Genomic DNA, 11,614 nt, shown 5'->3' with positions numbered 1-11,614 from the left:
GGGTAAATATAACAAACACTATTGCTGGATTGTATGGTAATACTATGTTCAATTTTATAAGAAACTGTTAAACTGTCTTGCAAATCAACTGTAGCATTTTGCATTCCCACCAACAATGAATGAGAGTTCCTGTTTCTCCACATCCATCTTAGCATTTGATGTTGTTAGTGTTTTGTATTTTAGCCATTCTAATAGGCGTATAGGGGTGTATCATTATTGTTTTAATTTGCAACTCTCTGATGACGTATGATGTAGAACATCTTTTTATATGCTTATTTGCTATCTGTATATCTTCTTTGGTGAGGTGTCTGGGTATTTTTAAACAACTTCCTAGGTGATTTTCTTATGAAGGCAGAGTTGATGGTTACTGGAGCCTGGAACTGTCAGAGAAGACTAGATATGGAGCAAGTGACAATGAGCAAGAAACAAGCTCCATTTTTATGCATTGACTTGAGGACAGTAGACTCCATCGCATTTTTGTACATCCTTGCATCTCACTCGTATCTCTTCAGACTTAGAATTATAGAGCATAATGACCTGACTTTCATGCCCAAGGGCTTTCTCCAACTCCATAGGGCAAGCTCCAGGTGCCAGTGATAAACCCCACATGCCCAAGAAGCAGCCCTCAACCAGTGTAACTGGAAATTGGTGTTTAAACACTCAGCTCTCTCACCCCTTCAGTGGGATAATTCCAAGATGTGTTCTCACTGTCTTGGAGTTCCCAAGCAAAATTGAAGTCCAGTTACCCACAATAGTAACTCATTTGTTATACATCCTTTATCATCCGCTTTCCTTTATCTTTCTCACTTCTCCACCCTCTACCAGTGTTTCCTGGCATCAACTACCAAATAAGCTGCTTCCTATTACATTCTTGTCTTGGAGTATGCTTTTAGAGGAGTCTGAATCAAAACACTCTTTATGGAGTAAAGTGGGTGATGGACTGCACAGAGTGGAAAGTCGAATGATGCTAAGAAGGCCACATAGCAGATTCGTCACTGGTCAAGGGAACTGGTAAATATTCGGACAACATATTTGAAACCATAAAGTAGCTTTACTTCTATCACTTTGGGAGCCCTCTGCCACGGACTGCACTCTCAGGCCACTGAACAGTTTCCTAGAAAATGGGAAAATGGGAAAATTAATCAAAACCTGCTCTCTTTTCCCATTTTTTACAAAAGTAATTGGTCTTACCTTTGGTCACCAGAGGACTGAAGGTGAGGTCGACAGTATATATCATATTATTTTATTAGGATATATAATCTCAGGGAAAAGAAGCAAGAAACGGGAAGAATCAATAAGGGAAGGATGGAGAGCCAAAAGGAGGAGGCTGCCTTATGGAGGTGGCTGCCACTAGGGAAACTGGTTACCCAATCCTGGAACTGTGCTTTGGGAATCCATATAAGCTACTTCCCAAGACTGATGGTGGCCGGGTGTAGTGAGAAAAGAGAAATCGTGTGATCACGGGCTCCTATCGCCAGTGGTCCAAAGACTAGTTTCTAGGGCAGATTTGGTGGTAAAGGACAGAGTGAATCCTCCTGTGGTTGTCAACCTCCACCCAACAGTGGAGAAACTGAAGAGGAATGAATGACACTCACACTTTCTCCTTTCTGCCTTTTCAAAAGGTTGACTGTCCTAAGTTTCCAGAGACAGACTGTGAGCTATTTCATATATATCCTAATTCTTTGTAAAAATTTAGTAGCTCTCTTCTCTTAAGAAAAAAAAAAAAAAGGAAGGAAATAGGAAAGTCAATGCTTCCCCTGCCATTTCAAAATAACAGAGCTGAGTTGAGCTTCTCTGACCCTGGTCTCTCCCAAGATGCTGTAGCCTCTGGGGAAACTACTCCAGGATCTAGGGTCAAAGCCATTTCCTGGGAATCCAGGCATGTCTGATTTACCCCTATCACAGTATGAAGAGATGCACAATCTTCCTCCCAAAAAGAAGTTCCATACAGACAAGCAATGCAAGGCAGTTCAATTACATTATAATTGACTCTAATTGGCCCTCCCACAGGCTGTTAAATTCTTTATCTGCAGCCTGGTAGCACATTAGAAAGCTGTAACACCTCTATCCTGCCCTGAAGAACACAATAGAAATGTTTTAAAAAAACCTCACACCAAGCAGCTGAGCTTGGAAAAAGGGAACTCCTGCAGGGTCAATAAAATGGAAGCTGTTTTAGGAGCAGTGCTGAGGAGTTCTCAGGGGGAAATGTGAAACTTCTGACTGCCTTCTAACTACAGATAGAAAAGAAAAAAAGTTCTTGAGGGATTAGTATTGATGCGCGGACAGTTTCTTAAACTGACCTGTCTTCCAACAACCTTCTCTACTTTTCATCACTTGTTCGGCATGTACCGACTTCAGTTAGGTGCTAGGCACTGTCTCAGGACTAGAGGCACAGAGTGGAGATGACTTATGTGGATGGAGCCTGGCAAGAGAAGATTCAGGAAGATGACACCAGGACCTGAAGATGACGTAGGGGTGGTAAGAGGGTGGGTGAAGAGAACTGCGCGGGAGAGCTGGAGGCAGTGAGAAGAGCGAGAGTGAAGGGCCAGAGTTCAGAGTGGACGAAGCAGGAATTTACCTGACGTCTGCCTCTAGAAAACAGAGAAGCAATCCCCCCACACTTTTGTCTTTCATGACTGCCTACTACAAAAGAACCACCTTTCTCCACAGGACTCAGGATGACCTCCTTGTTTGCCTAGAACAGACTAGACACAGACCCCCCAAATTCTCATTCTCTGCCTCATAGGTAATTGGCTAAACAGCTCATCCTCACTTCTTAACTGGAACCAAATGCCAGTAACTGAACTTTGATTAGGGTTCTCTCCTTCCCCTAGGTCCTTGAACTTTGACCCACATTTAACCTGGACCAGCACATACTCCCTCCTTCACAAACCCACTTGAGAATAGCTGGCTTCAAGGTAAAGCATTCTCTGATCTACTATCCTTTCTTGCCACTCCCCTTCATCCAACTTCTGCACTCCAGTTTCTTTCTAGCTGTGTTCATTCTTCCCTATGAAAGCACAATCCTTTTTGTTTAACCCTTGAAATGCTCACTGATTTATAGATAGCATTCTTCATATTGCAATAGATCCTCTCCCCTTGTTTCAATAGCTTCTCCTCACCCCTTGCAATAATCTTTTAGAATAAAGTCTCTCTTAAGTCCCGATTTATTTTTTATTTGACATGACTGAGCATATGCACTAGTCACTCTAAATATTGAGTGTCATTCTTAAATTTGAGCTGCATCAGAATCCACTGGAAGCTTGTAAAACATGGGAGGCTGAGCCAGAGTTTCTGATTCTGTAGGTCCTGGGTATGTCCTGGAATTTTTTGCATTTCTAACAAGTTTCTAAGTGTTACTGGGGCTGCTTACCCAGCACCTCACTTTAGAACCATTAATATAGAACTGGATGGGGAGAGGCAAGTGATAGGGCCACTAGAGAATTAGGCAGAGGCCAGAACATGAAGGACCGTAGAGTTTACATCTTTCATCTACTGAAAGATGGAAAAGGAAGTCACATAATCACATCTGCCACTTTTGGAAATCCTACTGTCTGAAGCTTGGAGAACAAATTAGAAGAGGTAAGAACCAGGAGTAGGAGGCCTATGAGGAAGCTACTGTGTGATCCAGGTAAGAAATGCTGATAGCCTGGGCTGAGGGGTCAGGGGTGCTGGTGACTGAAGAGAAGAGATTCAAGTGGTATTTTGGCAAAAAGAAGTGTCTGTCTTTGTGGAGTTTGATCTTTGACACAGTGCTACATGGAAACAAATTTGATTCTTCAACTGAGAAGCCCTCCAAAGCCCTTACTTTTGGGTTATAGAAGGTTCATTACATAGACATGATTGATTAAGTCATTGGCCATTGGTGATTGATTCCACCTCTAGTCTCTAGTTCTTTTGCCCTTCCAGGAGGCCATGGTCGGTGGTCAAGGGGCGGGACTAAAAGTTCCAATCCTCTAATCACCTGATTTGTTCTCTGGGCAACCAGCTCCCATCTTTAGGTGGGATACAAGAGTTACCTCATTAGCATAACAAAAGATACCTTTGTTGCCCTCAGTACTTAGGAAATTCCAAGAGTTTTAGGAGCTCTGAGCCAAAAATGGGACAAGGACAAATATATATTTCTTATTATAAATCATGATATCACATCCCATCTAGTGTTTATTTTTCTCGGAGAAAGTATTTGACAAAATCAAACATATTATCAGTGTTTGTTTTTAATATACAGAAAGATGACAAATATTAGAAGTGTATTCTCCCTCTGCCCCTTTCCTCCATCATCATTTGACAAATAAAAAAGTAAGAGAGATGGACTGACTGAGGGAAGAAGACACTGCCCAGCAGGCCTGAGCCAGCACACGAACGAGGACTTTGCATTTTCCAACAGTGTGCAAGATCCACCATATTGATTTCTTTAAAAGAAATAAAATATAGCACTGTGCTACAGAAATCATTTATCATATTTTCTGCATATTTAGAGACTATTACAATTTTAGTTGAAAAAGTTTCTTTTTCTGTTTCTATGGTAAGTCATTTGTAAAGTCTGCATTGCTATGAGTAAAGTAATAACTTTAAATTGGCCGATTTGCTCAAGTAGGAAATGCACCCCATTGCTATGTTTTAAATTACACGCTCCCTATATAAGAAGAACCACACTAATGGAAAAAAAAAAAATGGAAGAACTTTTTATCTTTTTAATTTATCATCTTCAGACATGAAGTTAAAGTCTCCAGATCCTACTTGCCTCCCAGCCATACAGTTTTCTGGATTGGTGGGGCTGTGCCTACTCAATTCACCTACTGAACTTGGAGGAGTGGGGAACAGGACCCACCTCCCAGGGCTCAGCTCATCTTAGCTCTGCAACGTCCACTATGGGCCCCACGAGTCACTCATGGTTACTGAGTATTAAATGTGGTGAGTCCAAGTTGAGATGTGCTGTAAGTATCCAATCCACACTGGATTTGGACAAATGTAAACTATTTTTATGTTGATTACATGTGGAATGATAATTATTTTTGTATATGGGGTTGAATAAACTATATTATTAAAAAAAACCTTTTTGCTCTTTTTGCCATCCTGGAGCCTGTGGATACCTACTGGGAACAGGACTTCTAAAACAACAAATGTATCTGGGAGGTTGTGGTCCAAGGCCGTTTTTGCTGGCCATAAGTGAGGTCTCCAAAACCAGAGGGAGCACACAGCTCTTCTTAAAATTGAAGGTGTTTATGCTCAAGATGAAACTGAATTCTGTCTAGGCAAGAGATGTGCTTATGTGTAAAAAGCAAAAAACAACACAGTGACTCCTGGTGGCAGACTGAACAAAATCAGTCATCTGGGGAAAATTAACTCATGCTCATGGAAACAGTGGTATGTGTCATGTCACATTCTGAAGCAACCTTCCTGCTAAGGTCATTGCACACAGAGTCTGTGTAATGCTGTACCCCTCAGGAATTCATTATTAGAAAGTAAATAAATAAAAGTAGATTTGTTCTCTTGAAAAAAACTTTTCACTGTATGTTAGTTTACTAGAGCTGCTATTACAAAGTACCACAAATGGAGCGGTTTAACAGAGATTTATTGTATCACAGTTCAAAAGACTAGAAGTCCAAGATCAAGGTGTCGGCAGAACTGGCTCCTCCAGAGGGCCATGAAGGAAAGCTCTGTCCAGGCCTTCCTCCTTGGCTTGCAGATGGCTGTCTTCTCCCTGATGTCTTTTCACATCATCTTCTTTCTATTTATATCTGTGTCTGTATCCAAATTTCTTCTTTTTGTAAGGACAACAGTCAGATTGGATTAGAGCCCACTCTAATGACCTCATTTTAACTTGACAACCTCTTTAAATATGCTATATCCAAATAAGTTCACATTCTGAGATACTGGGGGTTAGGACTCCAACATTCCTTTTTGGGAGTGTACACAATTCAACGCATAACACACTATTCTTTTTTTAAGTGGCTATTAGAAAATGTAAAATTACATATGTAGCTCACATTATTTTTCTATTGCTCTAGAATTACTTCTGTCCTAGGGTCTGGTGGGGAGTGGGGGTGGCAGGGGTGTGCAGGGAGACAGTGGAGGAAAGGAAATCATAAGCTTTCCTAGGTTGTCAATAATCTGAAATTGTACCAGCCTATTGAATGACATGATGATGGTTCCTATTGTTAAAGGGAAAAACCACAGGCCCAGTATGTCTTCGCTTGTGTTAGAGCCCGTGATACCAAACCTAGACTTAATACTTGGCCTAACTTCAGTTTTGTCCGTTACCAGAAATGTAATCTTAATTGGCCAGTCTGGAATCTTCTGGTCATCTGTCACATGGGCCCTCTCTCCCCTCACCCCTTAAAAAGAAGAGGCAATCTGCATGTTAAAACTGTGACGTTCTCTTCACCCCAAAAAGATGTTCCACCTAAAAATAATTCTTTCTTTTCTGTTGCTAATAACTCCCTTGCCCCACCCTCCTTTTTATAAAAAAAAAAAAAAATGATTTGTACAACCCCAAGAGTGCCCTTCTAGTTGGTAGATGGAATGCTGCCTCATTCATGAATCACTTAATCAAACCAATTAGATCTTCAGATTTACTGGTTGAATTTTGTTCCTTAACACCATAATTCTGTGAGAAGTCTGAACCTAAGTTAACCTTGGAATACAGACATACTGAGGGTAAACAGAAGTTTTTTTTCTTGTTATTTTTATTCTGTTGGAATTAACTACAGAGTAAGCTGAACCAATTTTATTCATTCATTTATCCTTTGATTCTCTCATCTATCCATTCATTCAGTCATTCACTCACTTATTCATATATTTTATTCTTTTGGAGGCCTACAGACTGTGTCTCTAGAATATCTTTAAGATCTTCTTGACTAAAGAAGGGTTTGGTAGTGGGAGCCAAGGAAGATAAGTTTTAAATAGGATGGCAGAGAGCATTCTGAGCTATGGAGAGAAAGCAGAAAAGAGGGCAGGGAAGGTGGAGAAATAATATGTGAAAGAAAGAAACAGAGACCAATATTCAGGTTCTATCCAAGGGCTTCCTCCTCCTTATTTCTTATACATATGGAAAGGTAAGGCTTTTTTAAATAAAAGTTTACCCAGAAGTTAGATGTGAATTCTTCTCACTATGCATTGTTCTTGTCAGCACTTCTTGGCACCTCATTAGCATTCAAGGCCTGTGGGAATTTCTGCTTTGCCACCAAAAAAAAAAGGAGTTAATGGTTAGGAGCAAGTTGTTACCAATTCCTGCTCTTTTTTACCAAGTCAGGGAGCAAAATTATTCTAATTTAGCAGCAAATGCATGAAAAATTAGCATAATAGTGATGAAGTTCAGGACCTACTACCACAAAATACAGCACCTAGGCATACTAAATATTTTAAGCTGAAGGAGTTTGAGAAAATAGCAGAAGTAGGACAATCACTCTGACTCCCCCTACCTTTCTCTCCTGAAACGGGTGCCCTCCCTACACCTGGAGGAAAGAACAATCTTATCGTAAAGACCGAGGGCTATGGAAAAGATTCAGGACAAATAAGAATTGCTAAAGTGTCTCCCCCAGTTTACTTCACTCACCTCATAATCCTTGAGCTATCATATCTCTACATGACTGTCCACTCTTCATCAAACCTCACATTAAAATACCCAGGTTTAACTGTTTCTTTGGATCTTCATTTCCTTCTGAAGGCTCCCATGTTACTTAAAACTTAAATTTAATAAGTCTGTATGTTTTTCTTCTGCTAATCTGTCTCATCAGTTTACTTTTCAGACCCAGCTAGGAACCCTAAAAGGGTCAAGGGAAATTTTTCCTCCCCTACAATAGATCCTCGAAAAGCATAGAAATCTGATTTTCTTTTTGGCTAAATTGGGGCTGAGTGTTCTCTTGTGTAAAATCACGTGCAGGCCTCTCCCTGGATGCACAGAATAAAATCTTTTTAACAAGGTTCTGCTGAGTTGTTTGCATCTTTCAAAAGAACCCCTTAGAGACCGAGTTATTCAGAACTAAAATTAACCGCAGCCTCTCACTTCCTAGATTCATAATAACCCTATGTGGCACAGGGAGACTTTGGTAGGCACCCTAATCTCCCTGGATTGACCTCTTTACCATTCTCCTTATCACTATGGCAAAGCACATTTCCTTCCTAGGGAGGGGATGCTAAACTAGTCCCAGTCTTCAGAATTGCCCAGCGGAGATAAGACTGCACTGCATTAACCTTCCCACCCAATTATGCTCCTGGTTCCAAGAGGAGGGAAAACAGGACTCATATTAATTTGGGTTATTACTGACATACTTAGGGCGGTTCACAGATATCAGTCTGATTCTTCTCTCCCAGGTCTGGACATCTCCAGCAAAGCTTTCTCTGGGATAAAAGGGCAGGTCTGTCATGCAGCTTATTTCTGACTATCTAAGATGCAGGAGGCAAATGCTTCTTGCAGTAATTGTCAGCCATTCGGCTCTCTCAATTGCTGACAGAAAAGCACTTTAAAGGCAGACCACAACAGGCGGTCCTAAGTAGACCATGGACCAAGGACTTGGAAGAGATAATTGGCCACACATAAATGCCACACTGATACCCAGTAAATTTGAATTGGCCGTACATCAAATGAGCAATAATATATTTAGCTTTTGTGAATTAATATGAGAAAAAGGGCATAGTGTCTCTCAAACTAGAAAGAGGACAAAATAGAATATGCGTTATATGTTATTTCCTATGTAACATAATCTAACCAGAGTATTAAAAAGCCATCAATCTATATACTTTGTACTAGTGCTTATCATTTCTTGTTGTAGCTCAATAAGAACCATCTCTTCCAGGTATCCCTGTTCCAGGATCCAGGACTCCCTTTTAAGTGAGAATTGTATTTCTTAAGCTGAATTCTTGATAATTCCTGTTTAGGACCATAGGTACTTGCCTGATATTTAATTTAATTGATTTAAAAGTGATCTAATTTAACTTATTTCATTAATGCCTTCCTGGTATGCATACATCTTATCCTGTAGCTTTTGAGCCCTTCCCACTCTAGCTCTGGATTTGGCCATGTGACTTGTTTAGGCCAATAGGAAGTTAGTCAACATGAAGAAAGCAAAGGTATGGAAACACTTGCACACTTCTGCTCCCTCTCTTGCTTTTCTGCTATTTCCTGTGGAAGAGGTACATATAGGCTAGGCTAGCCTAGTAGAGATATGTGAGAGACTCGGGGAGGAAACCTGAGCCATCTCAGCAGAGGCCACTTCACACCAGCCAGCCCCAGTCAACTTGCAGGCACACTTCAGAAAATGAGCAAGCCCAGCCCAGATCAGCAAGTCTCCAAGTCAAAGCCAGATATGTGAGAAATTAAAAAAAAAAAAAAAAAAAAAGCCTTAAGACACTGAGATTTGGAGTGGTTGTTATATAGCATTACCATGGCAATAACTGAGAAGAAGGAAAGGTGATAAGTGAATATTTGAATTTTTTTTTTTTTTTGCCAAGAATCAGTAATACATCTTGACAAGTGAATACAAATACATCTTGCCATTGCAGAAATAATTTACCATTTGACAATTCTATGCCTTACCCCAGAATCTGACATTCCCTGAAACTTGGCTCTGAGGCTGGAAATATTGGAGGAGCTGCCTTGTCCCTCCCCTGAGCTCTGTGAATGTTTAGGCTTGGGCCTTTGGGTGGGACAGGATCAATTTCTTTCTTTCTCCAAAAAGTAGTGTGTCCTGCCCTGGTTTTTTAGCCATTCTTTCTCAAGCTAATCCCACATGGGCTTCAAGAAATTGAGTTTGTATGCTTCATATTATAGTAATTGTTTTCCTCTAAAGCTATAATAAATTTACCCTTCTCTGGTCCTTGAGAGAAAAGGTATGTGTGAAACTTCTAAGCTGAAAAAATGTTGATGATCATTTAGTCAAACAATTTTCTGATTTGCAGAAGGACCTATCTTTCCCAAAAGGAAATATCTGGGCACTGCTAATTAATTTTTAAAAAGGCAAAAAATAAGACTTTCCTGTTTGAAGCAGGTCAAGGAGAGCATGGTGAAGAGAATCTCTCTTCAAATGTCCTTCTCTTTCTCTCTCCCACATCCCCCAGGGGAGCCCTATAGCACCACAGACATACCCTGGATCAGTGCTTCTCAAACTTTAACAAGTATAGGAATCACCTGATGTCTTATAAAAATTTAGATTCAATATCTCTGGATTGGGAACTGAAATTCTGCATTTCTTGCAAGCTCTCAGGTGATATAACACAGCAGGCGCAGAAACACACATTGAATGGAAAGACTCAAGAATATTCCAGAACAACTCAAAAAAACACTGGCTTTTCTGAGTACCTCCTTTTGCAAAGAGGGGTTATGACTCCAGGAAGATCACATTTAAAGCCAGGGCTGGGACTCTTCAAACACAGGTCAATGTTCCTTCTTACCCTTCTCCCTAAATGATCCAAATCCCCACAGGTCCGTCCATTTCACACAATTAAAGTACTAGTTAATAAAACTGCTGACATAGCTTCATCCATGCTTTTCCTTTTTTTTTTTTTTTTTCTCTAATTCCTGCTAAGATGTTTTAACTCACCAAAATATCTCTGGTTTTAAAATCAACTAGTTCCACAAAGTTCACAGAATAAAAATACATGCAAATACTTCTAGCTTAAAATAGCATCTGTTACAACTTCTTACATACCACTAAAACATATGTAAATACATGAAAGATAAAACAACCAAACCAAAACAAAATTCTCACATGACCCCAAAATGAAAAGTGCTGAGTGACCTAGTTCCAGAATTTGGAACAAATGTCCTCTCTCCATAAAGTCATTGAGACCTGGTTGTCCATGCTTTGCTTCAAGAGACAGAGCAGTTCTACTTGCTGGAAAGAAAAGACAAGGAAAATGCCTCCCAGCAGTCTGACCCTGACTCACAGTGCCTTGGCATCTAACCCCCACGCCTTCCACCCCCAACCCAGCTGGCAGCCCCTTTTATGCATGGGTATTCTTTAATGAGAGAGCCACATCAGGGAATTTGGGGAGGAGACAAATCCGATACAGCAAGGTCATGTTCGATGAAATACCCTTTGATAGCACAATTGGCCTGGGAGCTGACATATTAGCATGACTGCATAGCTCAGTTTTATCATGAAAGAGGCTTTCCACCATCACCAAAGTGGACAGAATGCTGAATTTTGGCCAATCCACAGGCTCTATGCCCTGACCAGGGTCCAAAGAAAAATGACCCTCATCCAAAGATAAGCAGAAAATGCCAACACGTGATCTCTTAGAAAAGTGCAGATGAAGGGAAAGAGAATTTTATCTCCCGAAAATCAGAGAATGAGCACCATGGAAAGAAGTAGAACTTTTGACTTCCTGTGCCCATGTTGGATACTTTGACTAGAAGGCTCTCAATCACCTTCTTCATGACTAGCTTATTCCTGCTCTTTATTCAGGTTTTAGTTTAAATGTTATCTTCTCAATGGTCCTTTCCTTGAGAAAGGACTAAAAGATTAAAGTTGGCCTCCTTTTACATACCCTCAGGGTGCCCTGTAATTTTTGTCAGTATAATTATTTGTGTAATTATTTTGCTTAATGTCTGTGACTAATCAGGCTGCTACTGAGCATGAAATAGGCGCTCAGCAAATAATTGTTGAATGAG

The 11,614-nt window shown here is 40.4% G+C and overlaps 1 pseudogene; it reads left to right on the top strand.

Moving 5' to 3' along the window:
- The first annotated feature begins 883 nt into the window (after positions 1–883).
- On the top strand, positions 884–5,496 carry LOC111745919 (annotated as a pseudogene).
- Positions 5,497–11,614: the final 6,118 nt, after the last annotated feature.

The sequence above is a fragment of the Pteropus vampyrus genome, unplaced genomic scaffold, assembly GCF_000151845.1.
Source record: "Pteropus vampyrus isolate Shadow unplaced genomic scaffold, Pvam_2.0 Scaffold7, whole genome shotgun sequence".
Classification (NCBI taxonomy): Eukaryota; Metazoa; Chordata; class Mammalia; order Chiroptera; family Pteropodidae; genus Pteropus; species Pteropus vampyrus.
Note: the sequence above shows the minus strand (reverse complement) of the source record. Positions and strands in the feature narration are given on the sequence as shown.